At 39.0% G+C, this 18,814-nt stretch overlaps 1 protein-coding gene across 3 annotated transcripts in view; it reads right to left on the bottom strand.

Moving 5' to 3' along the window:
- Pip5k1b (phosphatidylinositol-4-phosphate 5-kinase type 1 beta) overlaps window positions 1-18,814 on the bottom strand; it is a 325,417-nt gene that overhangs the window by 219,222 nt on the left and 87,381 nt on the right. Inside the window, exon 1 of one of the 3 annotated variants that reach the window (XM_008852281.2) lies at window positions 17,345-18,808. The exons of the other annotated variants lie outside the window; for them this stretch is intronic. The gene's annotated coding sequence lies outside the window, so the exon portion shown is untranslated. Of the gene's footprint in view, window positions 1-17,344; window positions 18,809-18,814 lie in introns of those variants that run through there. 3 annotated transcript variants of the gene reach the window in all.

Here is an 18,814-nt window from a genome sequence, read left to right as displayed (position 1 = left end):
TTTTTTTTGTCTTTTTTGAGACAGGGTCTTCCTGTAGCCCCAGCTGTTCTGGAACTCACTATGTAGACCAGGCTGGTCTTGAACTCACAGAGATCCGCCTGCCTCTGCTGGGATTAAAGGTGTGTGCCACCATGCCCGGCGCCATCTGAGTTTTTAACATGCCATCTGAATCAAGTTTTTCCAGCCCATCTTTCTAATGCTCTTTAACTCTGCATTTTTTCCTGCACTTTTTCTAGATTGAGACCTCATTGCTTCTTGCATCCTGGAAGAAGCTGCCTTACACTTCTAATTAGTCTACCGCCTTAGGCCAGATATTGTTAAAGGGACATTTCCATAATGTAAGTCTGTGTAGACAATTCTCAGAGATCCTGGAATGGCTTCATACCGCTTTTGGGATGAGGTGCAAGTTTTTAGCACAGCAAATGGCCTCTTATGATCCTGCAGGGGTGTATCTATGGTACTACAGTTTCAAAGCAACCCAATCCCTAACTGAAACATTATTTCTGGATTCTGCTTATCTCTTCTATGAGATTCAATCCATCCTGGCCAAAACCACTTCTTTCATAAGCATACTAAAATCACTGGTGTAACTTTATAGTTTCACCATTAAACCATGTCAATTCCTACAGTTTGAAAGTAGGAAAAACTTTGCCACAAATCTTCAGTTTTAGAATTATTTCACATCTCCTGCATCTGGTTGACTGCCTCACTGTTCATCACTGTGCTGATGCTCCAGAATTACCATATCCTCTTTTCTTACCATCCAAGAGCAGGATAAACTTATAATTCTTAAACTCAGCCCAACCAAAAGAAATCCAAGAAGGATCTAGTATTACTGAGATTATTAGCAGTCCAAGGGGAAAAATGTGTGCCCTTTTCCAAGCGTTAACATTGCTAAGCTCCCAGGAATTCTAAGTCCTTTCCTGCCCAGGCTTGTTTTCCCATGGAGCCTTTTAGACTTTTCATTAGCATATCAAGGATCATGTTTTGCCTTAGCACAGCACCTCGGCACCCCACACAGTGTCAAGCTGCCAGTAGGCAGGCAGAGGGTTTGGGAACAAAGCCATGTTTTCCAGTACCTAGGGGCAGTGGCAGGTGCTGACTCAGAAAGGCTCAGGAGCACTGGGATTGGGCATACAAACCTGTGACTTGGATCAAGACTTTCCTTTTTTGGATTTTGTACCGGGGGACACTGCAAATATGGGAGACAACTGCTCAAAATATTTTGACACTTGGAATGCTTAGAGTTTCAGCATCTCCAGAACTTAACATTCATACAGAATTTATAGCATGGGCTGTGCTCATATATCATGATCACATGACTTTGGGAAGTCAGGGCTACCTTTTTTTGAATGAGTAAAAGGCACCACCTCTGACTTAGTAAAAACTAGCAAAATCCCCACCCCCTCACCCCCCTCCCATAGAAAAATGTGAAAGAGATGATCTCCTCTGTGTAGAGAAAAAGGTCTTTTTTCATCAGCAGGTGCAGAGGCTGGTGACTGGTACGGTTGGAAATTAGCCTCCATCTGCCCTTCAGCAGAGCCACTCTGTGCACTGCACAAAAATCTCAAACAAAACTCAAATAGTTCTACACTCCTGTCCTCTCTACTTGGAGTGCAACCCTCAGCCCAGGAACCAAGAGGTCTTGGCTAGACGAATCTAACAGCCTGTCACTGGTCACTGTCTGTAACTTTCCCTGCCACTCTCCACATGGCAAGACAAACCTTAAAAGGGGGTGTTAGTTCAGGCGTTCCTTGTGTGAAACCCTATCATGCCTCCCTTGCACCAGAATAAAACCTAACCTCCCTCTGTTGTTCCATCTGCCCTTATATGGTTACTGCTTAGCTTGCTTTGAACCTCATTCTTCTCAATGTGTGTCAGTCCACAGGGCTTCATTTCAATTGCTCAAACAACCAAGCTCTTTCTTGTTCAACATTTCCATAAGGTACTCCTCCTCTGCCTATGACGCTTTCCTTAGCCACTTACCCAAAGCAGTGCCTCTGTATGGTTCAAGTTCTTCACCCCTTGTTTATTTTCCCTCCTAACATTTGTTGTAACTGGCAGTGATTTTATGATATTTCTTTTTCATGCTATTTCCCATTGCTATAATGTAAACTCTATGAAGTTAGGGGCTTAATGTGTATTTTATGGAATAAACTGCTAATTCAAATCAATGCCTGGTCCATAGTAGATGCTCAGGAAATATTTATCAGGTGGACAACTTCATAATAATATCAGAAATTCATCCTAATTATCACTCTTCAGACCTTTGTTAATTAGGCTTCCTAAACTTTAAAAAAAATCTTTACAAATGGGTCAAGATTAACAAAGGAATCATTATTCTTTGAGGAAGTTTAATTCAAATCTGGGCTCTATTAGATTTTTATCTTCAAATATCCACATTGGCTATTATGTGGCACTCCATAATGGCTTAAATATAAAACTATCATGGAAACAAATTCATCTATTTAAAAAATTATGGCAATAAAGTAACAGTACTATATGCTTTATTTAATATGGAACACCCTTAAAGAGACCAGCATGGCTTTCTATCTATTTAGTCCAAGTCTATTTCCATTCCACTATTACTCTTCTTTGCTCAGACTCTCAGAATGCACGGCCTAAGGCCTTAATTTTGTTTATTTGTTTGAGACAGGGTCTTCCTGTAGTCCTAGTTGGCCTGGAACTAGCTAGTAGACCAGACTGGTCTTGATCTCACAGAGGTCTGTCTCTGCCTCCTCAGTACTGGGATTAAAGGTGTGTGCCTGCATGCCTGGCTAAGACAGCCACATGCACAATGATCTTTGCCACCACTTGGAGTACTAGGAAGGGCACAGAAAATTAGCATATAATCTGAACTACATATCCTTTAAACATTCTAGCTTTCAATCTCTTTGTGGATCTCTAAGTTTTTAAGCAAGGGGGTTGAAGAGACTGCTCAGAGGTCAAGAGCACTGACTACTCTCACAGAGGATCTGGGCTCAATTTCCAGTACCCACATGGCAGCTAACAGCTGTCAGTAAGTCCAGTTCCAGCGGATCTGATGCCCTCTTCTGACCTCCCCAGGCACTACAAAACATGGGTGCACTTACACACATGCAGGCATACACTCATACACATAAAATAAATAATAAATAAAACATTTAAAAATGTAATTTGTAAGCAATTAAATCCAAGTCAGGGGAAAAGCATGCCACTGAGATAGGAAATAGTTACAAAAACATCTTATCATACCACACTCATTCCTTTTGACCTTTCTGGATAAAATGATTTAGTACTTTCCTAGCAAATAATAACAAATAAGTTCTTTGAAAATAAAAAAAAAAACAACTAGAAATACATGGAAATAAAAATCTGAAATAGCACACACACACACACACACACACACACACACACACACCCCTCTTAAACCAAGATATCCCTACATTTTACACCAACACTGAAATTCTTATTTGCTAGAAATTCCCAGAATATACCCTGTTCATTGTACATGCTTCATGAAACACTTGCCTCTGTTATTACCCTGGCAAATACATATTCACTCCTAAGGCTGCTGGAGTTGCTTTCTCTGTAACCACCCTATATTTCCTTCCTCTGGGTTTGTACAGCATCCTGGAAATACAGGCATTATATATTGCAACAAAATACTTCAAGGCAATATAGGTTCCAGTCTTCTTTTTTAATTTCTATGCATGTGCCCCACCAAGAGTAAATTAAGGACTCAATCACTCATCCTTGTGACCCTAGGCCTGAGCATGGCAGCAGATACACAGAACAGTCACCAAGCATGTACTGAAAAAATGAATGATGAAACCAGTCTGTTTGCTCTTCTCCTAAGATTTTAAAATATGGTGACCTCTGTTACAGCCCTAATCCTAGCAAACAAGATGTCATAAAAGATTTTTGTTATCATTTTCAATGTATGCCAGCGCCAATACCAACACACCAATCTTTCTGAGCTATTTAACAGGTAGCTGGAGGGAACATCTGATACATTTATTATTATTTGGAAACGTGGGATCCCAGGTTGCCCTAGCCATGAAAAACGGAAGGAATGGTGACTTTAAGCCCATGAGAGACGTCTAACCCTGCCTGCGATTTCTCATTGCCTGCCCCCAGTCCCCATGTTCCAGCCTGTCACCACTGAGAGAGCAGAAGAGTAATGACCACTGATCTCCTGGCACCCACATCCTGAGTTTCTAATTGCTTTAGTTTAAGAGATAAAGAAGGTCTCAAAGCAGCATTTTCCTACAGACATAATCAAAATGCCTGAGTTTGGATCAATTGAGGAAAAGTCTATCTTAGACTCATAAAAAAAAATCTGAAATACAGACTAGATTCAGAGAACATGTGTTTTTTTTTTTTTTCCTTTTCACTTACATAAGAACTCTAAATACAACTGCTAAATAAATCACTCTAACTTGGAAAGGAGTACTTTAAGAATAAACAAAACTGAATCAAAATTTACATGCCAAGCATTTTCTATTGTCAAATTCAAGAAATGTTTGTAGTCTTCAAATGTTCAGTTTGTTTGTACATCAAAGCACTCTAAGTTAAAAAATAAACTAAAAACTTTCTACAGAGGCATAACAGTTACAGGTAAACATAGCATGGCACATCCATAGAAGTATCATACAACTATTAAAAAGGCACGAAAGACTATTTAAATGTTTAACACACACACACACACACACACTCTACTTTTTTTTTTTTTTCTGCTGTGACAATATAGCTGAGGCAAAACAACTTAAGGAAGGCAAATGTTTATTTTGGCTCATGGTTTCAGAGGTTTCTATCCATCAAGGTGGGAAAGACACAGGGGTGCAGAACAGTTCATCCGACAGGGGCCAAGAAGCAGAGAGAACACCTGTGTTAGAGGGCTCCCAGCCCATTGGATGGTGCCACCCACCTTAAGGCAGGCCTTCCTCCCTTAGTTAATCATCTTTGGAAACATCCTCACAGGCACACCCAGAGGTATGCTTTACCTCAAGATGAACAACTTCAGTACAAGGGGAAAAAACAATTTATGGAGCTGAATATATAAGAGGGAGACAGATAAAATGACATCTGTATTTGGCTGAGTAGAACTCTGTTAAATACTTTTGACATTAATGATAGGCCTTTATTATAAGCACCTCTTTAATATTTATTTTCCTTTGAATAAACTAAGGTATTGGAGACTAGGATGATTTGACTCTGTAACTTGTAGTTGTTAGACCCTTCCCTGTTACCTGGCTGGTCTGAGTGGTGGACTATTTGCTGCTTTGAACACTCCATGGACACCTTGAGGAGGCTAAACTGCAACCATAACTGCTTGCTACAGGAACAACTTGTACTCAATAATGCACAATTTTTCAGTGATGATTGTTTCAAACAGATCATACCAGAGGTCTTTCCATCACAAGCATTGCTGAGCTCTAGTGGCCATTTTATACTGGCTCATCAGGTCATAGGGAAGGCTGAACAGAAAGCCTATCCTTGTCATAAAGACAATCCTCCATTATAATTGGTACCCTTGCCACCCCACCCACTTCTGGCTGTTTATCTCACTTTTCGAGCCAGCTGGAGACATCCTTCTGTGCTGCCCCCTGGTGTTGCAAAATTAGGTCCATTTAGGATTTGATTCATAGTAATATTTGTTAACAAAGAGGGAAATGTAAATTAGAAAACTGGTTGTGTTTAAATTCAGACAGAAAAAAGGAGCACATAGCAAAATAACTTTAACAATCTCTATATGCTTATTGGGTAATGGGTGTGTATAATTCTTCACTGTTTAAATAATTCTTATGTAGAAATATATTTTTATATTTAATTTTTAAAAATGCTTCTCTGAAAGAGAAGGATCTTTTTCTTGCCTTCTTTATTATTATTGTTGTTTTAACTTTTAACTTTATGTGTATGAGTGTATTGCCTACATGTATGTGAGAGCACTATGTCGTGCAATGCCTGAGGAGGTCAGAAGAGGGCATCGGATTCCCCTGGAACTGGAGTTAAGTACTGTTCATAGCCACCATGTGGGTGCTGGGAATCGAACCCAGGTTCTCTGCAAGAGCAGTCAGTGCTCTTAACCACTGAGCCATTTCTCCAGGCCTTTTTCTTGCCTCTTTTGATGTTTATTATTAACAGAAAGGGCTGAAGTCTTAACAAGGAGATGGTAGAAGTGGCGGCAGAGCAGAAGATGGCAGGAGCCACCATTCTAATGGCAATCAAAGGCGATGGGGCAAAGACAACAAACTGTGGGCCTCCATCACAGGAAGAGTTCCAGGCAGCTACCCAGCTTAAGAGTCAAGGCTCCTTAACCTAGGCCCAAGTACTGTAACACTAGCTGCAGTAGGAGCTGAGGGTCCCAACACCCGAGGCCCACCCAGGGGCTCTTTCACTGGCAAAGCACCATCTGCTCCTTGAGACCCTTGCACTCAGCTGCCTGCCGAGGATTACAATAGCTGCCTGGTGCCAGTGCTGCTGGTGGGTATAGCCAGAGCAATGTGTACAATCTGAATACTTAAAACCATAGTCCCTGGTTTCTAAAGTCTAGTGCAAGAGGCCCTTGGCTCTCAGAACTTGGAGCTATAAGCCTCTGATTCTGCCAGACAAGGCTCCAGGTCTTGGGCACTTATGGCCCAGGACTGTCAACAAGAGAAGAGCTTCTCATCTCCTCATGTCTATCAACATAGAGCAAAGGGCCCTGCCAGCTGATGTGTAACAGTAGTAGGCTATTTTTGTATGAAAATCACATATGTATATTTAATCATAGAAAAAGCCTGAAACAATATACATGGGGAACAGTGGTATTTTGGTGATGTAAAATTCATTTGATTATGAAAATTTTCTTGTTTTTAAATGGAAGTTTATTTTTTTATTTTAGATTTTTGAGAAGTTTTTATTTTTTAAAAATATTTTTATTTGTTATTTTTATTTTATGTGTATGCATGTATTGCCTGCATGTAGGTAAGTACACCTGTGACATACAATGCCTACAGAAGACAGAAGAGGCTGTCGGATCCCCTGGAACTGGAGTTACAGACAGTTGTTAGCTGCCATGTGGGTGCTGGAATTTGAACCCGGGTCTTCTGCAAGAACAACCAGTGTTCTTAACCACTGAGCCATCTCTCCACAGAAGTTTATAATCTTTTATTTGCAGGAAGTGTTATTTGTTTTAGCCCATTTAGTTATTCCCTTCTAACCTTCTTTCACACTATTAAAATGCATGCTTTATGAAAGTTTGCAAAATGTGATTTAAACCCCTCTTCTGATTTTATAATGATGATAAATTATGCTAAAATTAAAGCAGATTTCTTTTTCTTTTTTTTTTTTTTTTTGAGAAAAGGTCTCTGGGCTGGAAAAAACCTTGTAGACCATGCTGGCCTTGAACTCACAGAGATCTTCCTGCCTCTGTCTCCTGAGTGCTGGGATTAAAGGCACGTATCACTACACACAGCTAAAGCAGATTTCTAAGCCACTAAAAGATGAGTGACAAGCAGGGGAGGAGACGTCAGCAATTTTCACAAGTATAGGAAAACTAAGAAGAATCCTGTACCATTAGAAAGAGCTCTTGCTTAGACTATGCACCTTGGGTTTTAGCTGGAGGATTTTCTAAAGCTAACATATTCATCAGCACACAAAGCATATCAGGACATGCACATTGCAGCTCCATGAGCAACATTTCACATGCACCCGAGGTGTGTATACCATCAATAATTATGCACTGTGCTTTCTCCAAAGATAAGAATCACTACATGAGAAAGGAGAATGAACAAATGCCCCTTTCCTTCAGAAAATGTGCCATAAAGACAAGAGATTATTTCACATTATATATATATATATAATTTTTTTAAGGGTATAGGAGATAGCTTATTCTGGAGCCAAATATAAGTGGCCATGGTTCAGGAACACAGATTCAGGTTATCCCAAATTCCATGCTCCAGTGTGGTAACAGTTACATTATGTTTTTATAGTAACAGAACAAAGTAAAGTCATAAATCAAGACACCTTTCAAATTCATTGGTGGATTCATTTGGTAGGTAGGTCGTAGCAAAATGTGTGTGGGGGGGGTTCTACTATAGGTCTCAGATGCTATCTGATGACATTCTTAGCTTTTTGATTGGTGAGACCTGGTGGTCTGCTAAGTTAATACATGTTATCAGTCACAAGAATGTTATGTAATTTCTTCTATAATGTTTCATTTATTTTTTCAAACTAAATCTGGTATGATGCCAATATAATAAAACAGATGAAGTCATTATCCACAGATAAGAACTATTAGAATTAGAGCTAGTCACTTCATGAGGTTATAGCTATAAGATCTAACTTATCCAAAGAAAACCAAACATTAGAAAACAATGATTTGTTTAAATGTTCCAAATATAAATAAAATAGTTCACAGAATACAGATAACTGTATATATAGTGGGAAACACAGTCAATCTCATTTTTATCTTAATGTTTGTTGTCTTAATCTTACATTTACTCCATTAGGCCAAGCAATGTCCTTGGTAATTTAAGTATAGTCATCCTATTATATGTCACATACAAATCTTATGTCAGAGGGAGAAAAGAAAAGCAAGATCTGGATCATGCTGGCTAATTGTTTTGATATGATCCAGAAGTTTCTTTCTTATTGGCTCTGCCAGCTAGCTATTCCTCTCTCCTGAAGACTGCTATCTTGCCTACAACTGAGCCTCATCCACATCAGATTCTAGGAATAAGCCTTCCTGAAATGACCTGGGGATAAATAATATGTGGCCCCTTCATGTACAAAATGTGATGCTTGGCCAACAGAAGGAACTGTGAAAGAAATCTCCCAGAAAAAAACTCCTGCACCTTGGACTGAATTTCCTGCAAGGCTCAACAACTGATTAGCACTCTGGAGATTGTAGAGTGTGTGGAATGTTGCAGATCCAGAGCCTATTCACAAATTACTTAGGGACATCTTTAACCCCATAAATAGCCACACCTTGCCTGTTTCTGAGGTTTCTAGTTTCTTAAATACACACACACACACACACACACACACACACACATATATATATATATATATATATCCTTTCTTCTAATCCCTACTATTTTTTGAGGTAGAAACTACTCCCATTTAATATGTGAGAAGACAGAGGCACACAGGATCAATTTGGCTAAAATCACAAAGCTTGGAAGTAGGAAAGAGCTAGGTTAGGAATGTAGTCCTTCCGGTTTGCAGAGGCTGAACTCTTTACCACACAGATACTCAGACACGTCATACACAACATATACAGAGAAAGACAAAGAAACAGACAGAGACACAGAGACAGAGAACTAAGGGGAGCAGGGTAAAGGCAGTGATTCAGAGGAAACCCACACTATGTACAGGCAGAAGGATCAGAGGATGCTCCTTGGAGCAGGCAGTACTTGACGGAATCTGGAAAGACTGAAAGAAATGCAACCTCAGGAAAGATCAATAATTCTAGAAGGTACTCTTCTCTCCTAGGTATGAATATGGCGTAGATGTCCTGGCATAGTCTTTTGAGAAGAATCAGAACAGACTGCTAAGTCCACAAGGAATCTAATGATCTTTTGTGATAAGAATAAATTCTTGTCAATTCAAAGTGGGGAAAATAGTCTTTCTTTCTTATCATTACTGGTCCTCTCCTACTATTCAACAATAATTTTGAAAAGAAATAAAAAAAAACTGTATCTAAAATAAAATCTAACAGGATAATGAACTAATTTAAAAAAAAATCACAGCATTCAGCAAAGAAGAAATTACCTCTAGGTTAAGAAACTGGGTCAAACTTACAGAAATAATTGTGTCATGGGTATGAGACTAAGCTTCAATTTGTAAGTAGAAAAAAAGCCAGGAAGAAAAATAAGTGACAAGGGAATAAAATGAACCACACAACAAGTGCAGAAGTGAATCAGCAAGATTTAGCTCCAACAGTTTATTCAGGATTGATGTAAAAATATAAATTTACAGATTTTCTTTTTTTTTTTTTTTTTTTTTTTGTCTTTACAAAATGCCAAAAAAGGGAGGGGAGAAAACTGTCAGTTGATTTTTTTCTGCACATTTTTCTCAAACTATAATCATATAGGCAAGGGAATATTTACTGTGACATGCTTAATATCCGTTTATCAACAAAGGAAGAGGAGAGCACTTTTTGCTTTGGCTGCTCTCTAGCCTCAAGGATCTTGAAGATCTCATCTTTCTTTAGTCTAACCTTCTTTAGGCAGATTGGTTCTGTTCCTTGTATCCCACACACCTCGCCAATGAGGGTTCCACCCTCATCACTCCACTGACATGACTGTTGTCAAAGTGACCTCTAACTCCCAAGTCCCTGCGCTGGGTGACCAGTCCTCATCCTACCTGTCAGAGAAGCTGCAATGAACAGCCCTGACCATCACCCTCACTCAGGTTTCTTCGCATGGCCTCCAGAGCATACTGCTCTCTTGCTCTCCAGCATCCCTAGCTGCTCCTTCTTCATTTCTTTTTTCCCTGACTTTTCAGTGCCCTGTAATACCCAAGGCTTGGTTATATTCTCTTCTCTTCTGATGCTAGCCCTTTAGCAATTCCATCTCATCTTGACTAAATTCATCCACAGGCTGATGACTCCCTTGTATTTGCAGTGCAGCCCACTTTCCTGAATTCTAGACTCAGGCATCTATCTTCTTGTTTGACATTTCTCACTTGGATGCCTAATAAAGACCATTTATTTAACGTATCCAAAATTTACTGATATTACCTTGTATTCCCACAACCCTAACCCCAAGTTCTATTCCACTCACTGATGTTCAGATCTCAGGTGATGGTACCTCTGGTCCTTGTAGTTGCTCAGGTACAAATCCATGGAATTAGGCTCAGTTTCTCTCTCCCTTCTTCCTGTCCACTTTAAATCTGCCAGTAAAATCTGTTGCCCCTACCTTCAGAATGTAACTAGAATTTCACAACCACTCCCACCTCCTCTCTGTCAGCCTTACCTAAGCCACCAGCATCTTGTATGGGGATTGCTGGAGTGCCTCCTCACTAAATCCCACCTCTACTTCCCCCCAGAATCTATTCTCAACTTATCAAGAGTATTCTTTTCAAAAACTTACCGCAGGTCTTGTCACTTCTGGCCTCAATACTTTCAATGGCTCTCTCTCACACACAATCAAAGTCAATCCCCTTCACCAGCACACAATATCCTATGTCACATGTGTTTGGAACTCTCTACCCCTGGTCACCTCTCTCCCTTGAAGCAATCTTTCCTTTCATTAACTGTTTCTGCCACCTAGATCTCCCTGCTGTTCCTTTTAATACATGATAAATTACATTTATATAAACATATACACACATTTGTCTCTTCCTCCACCCCATTAAAATATAAGCAAAATGTGCATTCTACTGGCCAGGAATTATTGGTTTGTACATTAATATATCCTAAGAGATTAGCCAGTGGGAGGTACATAATAGGTTTTCAAATAAAAATTGTTCAATGAATGAATTTCTAGTCTCCTAGGAAACTATAAAGAGCTCAGGCCATGTGACTGGACTTGTTCCACTAGGAATATTACCACATTCCTTTTTCTTAAAAACAGCATGTATCACAGAAAATGCTTAATAACCACTTGTTCACTTTCTTTCATCGTCAATAGAATAAAAATCTCACTACAAATAGTACAAAATCAAAACCCCCCATCAAAAAACATAAAACCACAAAAAAGTTCATTCATCCATCTATCAATTCATTTGCTTACCAGAGCTTGGATAAATATGTGTCATGCACAGGTATTAGAGGCAAAAGTAAAAGACTTAGTTCTAACTTTTATATGGGGCAAAGAGGTTAAGAAAACACACCAACAGAATTCAGTCTATTATGGTTTTGGTAAAGAAAAGTCCTGCATATGACAGGATCCTCAGAGCAAATCCCTGGAGAAGCAGGGGCTATTAAGACCATTGAGCCCTTTAGCTAATTTTAAAAAAGTTAAGGGGCCAACAGAGATGTGGAAGAAGTGAGGGACAAGAGCCATTCTAAGTAGAGACCAGACACACTAATCAGAAAGCATGGGCAGTATATATGAGTGCAGGAATCTTGGGCCCCTCGGTGTGGGCTCCTGGGACTCCAGGGATATGTTTATGCTGCATGATTCGAGTTAATCTCAGAATTAAGTGCTGGTCATTATCGCTGAATCTCAATTTTGCAATTCAGAAATGTCTGCATCAAGTATGGTAAATGAGAACTTGAGAAAGCCATGGCATTTTTAAGAATTTGTTTTTATTTTATGGGTATAAGTGTTTTGCCTGCATGTATGTAAGTACACCTATGCATGCAATGCCCCTGGAGGCCAGAAGAGGATGTTGGGTGACCTAGAAGTTATGGACGGTTGTTAGTCACCCTGTGGGTGCTAAGAACTGAACCTGGATCCATGGCAAAAGCAGCCAGTGCTCTTAACTACTGAGTCATCTCTCTAGTCCCAAGCACAAAATTTTAATTCAGTTAGCAAGAGCAAAACCTGGTAAAATAAAGAGCTCCAAGAACTGTAATTTTTGACTCAAAACCACCTGAAAATTATTACCATCACCATTACTTACCACTTCTTTCCAATGAACTCAAAGATACTGAGGAGGAAAAAGGCTTGAAGTAATTTTTAATCAAAATCTGACTTTAAAATCCTAAAGAAAGTGAAACAAAGAGCAAATAAATGTTCAAGAAAGCCTGCCTGTCACTAACTGGAGAGCTCAAGGTGATAGTTCCAGACTTTTAGGAAAGTCAAAAGAAACACTCCCTCTCTCCCACCCCAGCAGCTGGTAGTTTTTTTCAAAGATTGCTCGATTCCTCTGACTTTAAATGTTTACCTCTGGGGAGTATTTTCTTTAGAGAAACAAGTGGGCTTATTACTATTTACATAATACGGGGTTTCAGTTCATTCTTTGAATTCTACTTTTTCTTCTGAACTTTTAACTTACAGAGTACTTTTTTTTTTTCTTTAATGGTAGAGGAGTAAAGAGGAAAGAGTGAAACTGGTTCTTTGTTTCCGTAGGAATGGTTCATCTAAAAACAAGTGAATCAATTTCAATTAAATATGATAAAGAGATATATGTTTATACATATGACAAAGTTTATATGTTTAAACAAACAACAGAAACTAGGATGGATGGTTTGGGTATCTCTTATTTCAAATAATAAATCACTTTTTAAAAATACAGCTTTGGAATGATCTCCTTCCATATACTCCAATACTGTGCCTCTTATGAAAGAAATCCTATTTCCCTGTAATAAATAATGATATCCAAAGGTATCATATTTAATAAATGTGTCATTTGATTTTAAATTAGAGGTGGCAGCACTAACACAATTAGCAAGTTCACTAATTAGTTGGGAAACAGGGACTTCTCAAATACACACACGCATGCACATTCACACAAAATTACCAAGAACAAACAAAAAGGGCCTAAATTCAAAAGGGAAAAATTATGAACAGGGGCTTGAGAAAACGAACTTGATTTCATCTGTTGAATGGGAAAATTCATAGCACCTGCTTCATAGGGTTGTTATGAGGATTAAACAAATGTGTATTTAATGGATGTGGTGTCTGGACCCACATTGAACCTTCTAGATGTATTACATAATATTGATACTCATTTTTATTATTGTCAGCAAAAACTCATGTTATTAGACCCTCTCTGACTTCCCACCCAGGAAGGCAAACTGCCTTGAGAGAAGTTTCTGGAAACCTTGCCTACCAAGCAATGAGAGCCTTATTTCACAGGTGTCCCCTGAAGAATCTACACAAGATTTCTATTCTGGAACAAGCAGCAGCCATTAGCGAAGGATCAGTGTTCTGGATGCATAAAGGGAGGATGACACCTAAAAAAGGAATAGGTTTGTTTTGCATTTTCCAGTGAGCTGGACTTAAGTTCAGTAGTGAAGTTAACAGAGGGAAGTAATCACTCTGTTAACTGTTCATAACCACAAGAATCAGAGCTACTGATTCAACATTCTTTCACTGTTCATTCAGCACTGTTGTTTAAGCATAATTTACATTGACCCATTTAATCCTCACCATGGCTACCTGGCTCCATAGTTTGTGTTCATAGTAATCATTCCAATATGCTGGTCACCTCCCAGGTCTGGATTCCTGGGCAAGTTACCTAATCACTCCATGTCTCCATATCCTCGTTTATAAAATGAGACCCACAATGAGCATTTATCGCAAATAAATGGTAAAATGAATGAACGCATTAAAGTTTCTGCCCTAGAACAATGCTTGGTATATAACAAGTACTTCATTGTTTTTTTAAAATAAAGATTATTTCAATTTTTAAGAGAAAAATTTACTTTGACGTCAACAAACACACTCTTGGCTGTCATGAACAGTAGGCACAAATATCAAGTAAATGCAATTCAAGTAGAAGTTTGCCCTTTAGGGTTGCTTCTCTAGCTAAAAAAAATTACCCATGAAAAAATTTGGTCAGAAATGCCACAAATGAGACCACTCTCTACATACTTTCATATGGCAGATTACAAGGTTAGATTCTGAAGGCGGGCTAGTACATCACCTCTTGCTCACTTCTCTGACCGTGCTCAAGACCCTTGCTCAATCATTCTCACTACACTTTAGGCAGAATGCTTAATAGTGCCACAGCATACTTTAGTACCTAATTAGCTTACTATCAAACCTAGTCAATTCAGTCCACTTCTTTGCATTTATTATTCAAATGCAACATGGCATTAATGTGGCCTGACTGATCTTCTGTTCTCAGAAAAAGAACCATTTCACAGACTTCTAAATTCACTCCTGACCCTGTCTTCAAATATCCTATTCTTCAATAATTAGAAAATCAGAGTAATCAGATGCATGGTCATTTCTCACACCTCAGTACTCCTAAACTCCTTGTAAAAGCAAGTCAACTCAACACTTACTGATTATCTTTGCCTACTTTTTTCATCTTCCTGGTTATAGAAGGGAGTTTCTAGCTGTTGGCCAAGGTTAACTCTTATTCTCTGATACTCCCCTAGAATCCTAGCGAACATCACCTTCCTGGCTCCTCTTCAGTCTCCTACCAATTCATAAACACCCATAGAAAAATCATTGTCTTTCCCCCCTAAGTCCTGACTTTCCCTGTTTTACTGCTAAGTATCTTGAGTGGTTTCTTGTGGTAGTATGCAATAGGTTGAACTAATCACTGCCTCTGAAAAGCAACCTGGTTATTTTGGATGGCAAACACTTTTAAAAATGCTTAAGGGTTCTGGCATCCAGCAGCTTTGGGTTTTGGTAACCACAGATTGTTTCTTTCATTTACAATTTTCTAACAAACACAATAAAGGAAAATATATCACAGAAATTTATTATATAAGACAAATTGTACTTTAAATGCTGTTAATTACTTTAAGTCAAAGTTTACAGACTAGCAATACTAATATCTTAAAAATGTTTTTGATAGAGGCTAGACATGGTGGCTCATGCCTTTAGTCTCAGCACTCAGGAGGCAGAAGCAGGTTCTGTGAGATTGAGGCTAGCCTGGTCTACATAGCAAGTTTCAGGCCAGCTGGGGCTACAGTGAGACCATGCCTCAAAAAAAAAAAAAAGTTTTTGCAAAGATTGTCATGTGAGCTAAGGAGTAATGATTGACGTTCCTATAGTGATGCTAATTACCCATACAAACTCTTAGAACCTTAGCTTATGTAAGACTTACCGGCCATAGGATATTCTTATAGAAATAAAGGCTTTCATACCTTCAGAGAAAAGGATCTGATAAAGGGACCTAAAAGGAGAAAATACTAGGTATTTAAACAGAAAGCTACCCAGTGAGAGTGAACACAGAGAATAAGAGGCAAGAGCCAATCCTTCAGAGCCTCCTGAGCCAGAATGAATACATTTTGGTATGCTCACAATAATAGGAAGCAAACACTTCTAAAAGGCTAACTCAGAATGAACAGGTAGCTGGCCAGGATGGGCATGGTAAACATAACTGGGAAAGAGAAGCCAGGGAGGAAAGGACCACCGTCTGGAGCACACTGGCAGCAGAGACCAAAACCAGGATTAGAGTGTAGGAGAGAAAGTCAGTAAGGCTTGAGGAATAGTTAGACAAGGGACCAAAGAAATGAAGAGAGATGCCAAGGCCATGTTGACTTCCTGCATCTACATACACATGGAAATGCAGAGTAATACAGTTTACAGAACACAGACCAAATTGTTAGCAGATGTTACCTGTGGGAACAGAGAATAAACTTCACGTAGTAAAAGGCAGACTTTTTGTTTTTCACTATATATATAGTTTAAATATTATATAATCACTACATATACACTATTTTCAGTTAAACTTCACATGCAATTTAAAAAAGAGCTGGTGAGATGGCTCACTGTGTAAAGGCTCCTGCTGCCAAACCTGACCACCTGAGTTGCATCCCTATAGCCCACATGGTGAAAAGACAGAACTGACTTCCACAAGTTGTCCTCTGACCTCTACTAAGTACAAAACAATAGATTAAAAAAATATTTTAAAAGACATTTTCCTGACTGAAAAGGATAGGAATATCATTGGGAGAAGGAACAACCAACCAGAAAGCAGTCATGGGCCAGGCAGGACGGATAAGCTGGCAAAAGCACTTGCTGCCAAGCTTGACTGACTACTCAAGTTCAAGCCTCAGAGCCCACATGGTGGAAGGAGTGACTTCCGACCTCCACACATGCGCTGTGACACTTGCATGCCCAAACATATACAGACACACAAAAACACAATAAATACTTAAATATTTTTTGAAGGACAGACACATAAAAACATGGTATATGTAAAGAATATCAAGTAGTCTAGTATGTGCAGAGGAAGGAGAAAGGGTGGGTTATTGGGATGGAAACGGGAGGACTAAAGTCATTTTGGGTACAGCCAGACCACAAAAGACCTTACAGAACAGCCTAAACTGTAAGGACTGCAGAGGATATAAGTTTTCAGATGTGAAAGGGGGGGGGGGGGGGGGGATGAAGATCACTCTAGAGCCAGTGTGAAGACTGAGCCAAAAGAGAGGTAGGACACAAGCAGAGAGGTAACTAAGGCAAAAACCTGTGCTAAGTGAGGGACTAGTGGGCTGGAGTGGGATTTGAAATCCATTTTAGAAGTAGCTGACGGAACTTGGTGGTTAATATGGATTTAAATCAGGGAGAAGTCAAAGAGGCTTCCATGTAGCCGTTTCAAAATTAGATGGTGAGGACATCAACCTGCAAGAACAAGTTAGTGTGGAGAGAAGTTTCATTTTGAAGATGCTGAGGTTAGAGTCCCTCTGGAAGCAGGTCAAGATATCCAACAGGAACCTGGATATAGGGGTTTGAATTGAGGAACAACTAGGAACCACAAGAACACTATTACCCAGAAAATTTTAAACACACAGACACAATCTTACCCTTGACGTCATTTCACTGAACCTTGAGGCAACTGTCAAGAGTTGACCAGTTCCATTTATTCTCATAGTTGCAAAAACTCCACATAATTGTTAAAAGTCCGTAGGCAATAGCTTTAAAGAGTTAATTAGGGACTCTGTCACAGTCTTTAAAGTTTTTTTTTTTTTTTTAACTTTTTCCTTTTGGTCTACCTGCCTACCTACCTACCTATCAATCTACCTATCTACCTACCTAGGATACATGAGGTATTATAAGGAAATAATATTCTTGTCTTAATTGTAAAAGAAAAGGGCACTCCATAATTCTACCTTTAACAAAACCTATGTTAAATAATGATTTACTGTGTGACTCTCCACTGATTTTTCTCTTGCGAATCATGGGCCTTTAATAACTAACATTTGCAAGGTTGTCAACTCCAGCTGTAGCTCTGACCACAGAGTTAACCAACTCAGTCCTGTTGCTTCATAGTCAGAAACCCGAGTCACGGTGCACCTTTGTTTAATAGTGCCCTAGTTTGGTGGGAGGTGGGAAGGAAGTACCTGTTGGCAGGGAAACAGCTGCTTCCTTCCTGAAGGAGGGAAAACTACGAAGGTGACAGATGGGCAGAGCAGAAAAGCAGCCAAAACCTGCTCTGGCTTCTCATTGCCAGGAATTTTAAGAACTGAGGCACAACTGGATAGTTTAAAGTCTATCAACGACTGAGTGAATATTGCCTGTCTGGGTGCGGTGCTGAAGTTCAACAGGGCTTCCTACACATTTACATTGGAAAAATGTTTGGAGTTCAAGGTGGTACAAAGAACCTTGCCATAGCCAATACGCAGTGAGCCAAGATTGCAAGGCACTCTCCCACTGCTCTTTCAGAATCATACCCAAGAGAATGCACTTTCTGGTTAATATTTTCAAATAGAAAACTTTAGGCTTTACGTAGTTATATTAGCAATACTAGAGTACTATTAAAATTTCGTTAGAAAATGTTTTTCTTCAGTGTTTACTCCTCTATACTTAATTTTAAAAGACTCGCTGCAAAATTTTATAATTTCTTTTTCTGTCATTTCCCCCTCCCACCCACTTTTGTACCTAGGAAGTTAAATATCCAAGGACTACTGGGTAAAACAGACAACCACTGGGTTGAAATAGCTATTCTTTTAAGCTGTAAATAGGTAAGTTCTTCAACAACTGGAAATTAGTAACCACTAAAAACATTAAAAATTAGTGTGGCCATGAAGTATGGAATTTTAAAACATCAGTTTACTAAACTGAAATTCAACATTTATATTTTCATCAGCACTTAATAATCCCATAAATAAATAGAGCTCTCAATTATTTAAAAAATCAAGGGATAACATATGTATTTAGACATATTAGCAGCGTAAAATGTATGCTTCAACACACTTATTGATAAAAAGTCCGAAAATATTACTACACTGAATTCAAGGGCATCCGCAGGAACCTGACATAGAAATTCTCTAGAA

Source organism: Nannospalax galili, unplaced genomic scaffold, assembly GCF_000622305.1.
Source record: "Nannospalax galili isolate Female #2095 unplaced genomic scaffold, S.galili_v1.0 scaffold1486, whole genome shotgun sequence".
NCBI classification, from domain to species: Eukaryota; Metazoa; Chordata; class Mammalia; order Rodentia; family Spalacidae; genus Nannospalax; species Nannospalax galili.
This window is presented reverse-complemented; position numbering and strand designations above follow the sequence as displayed.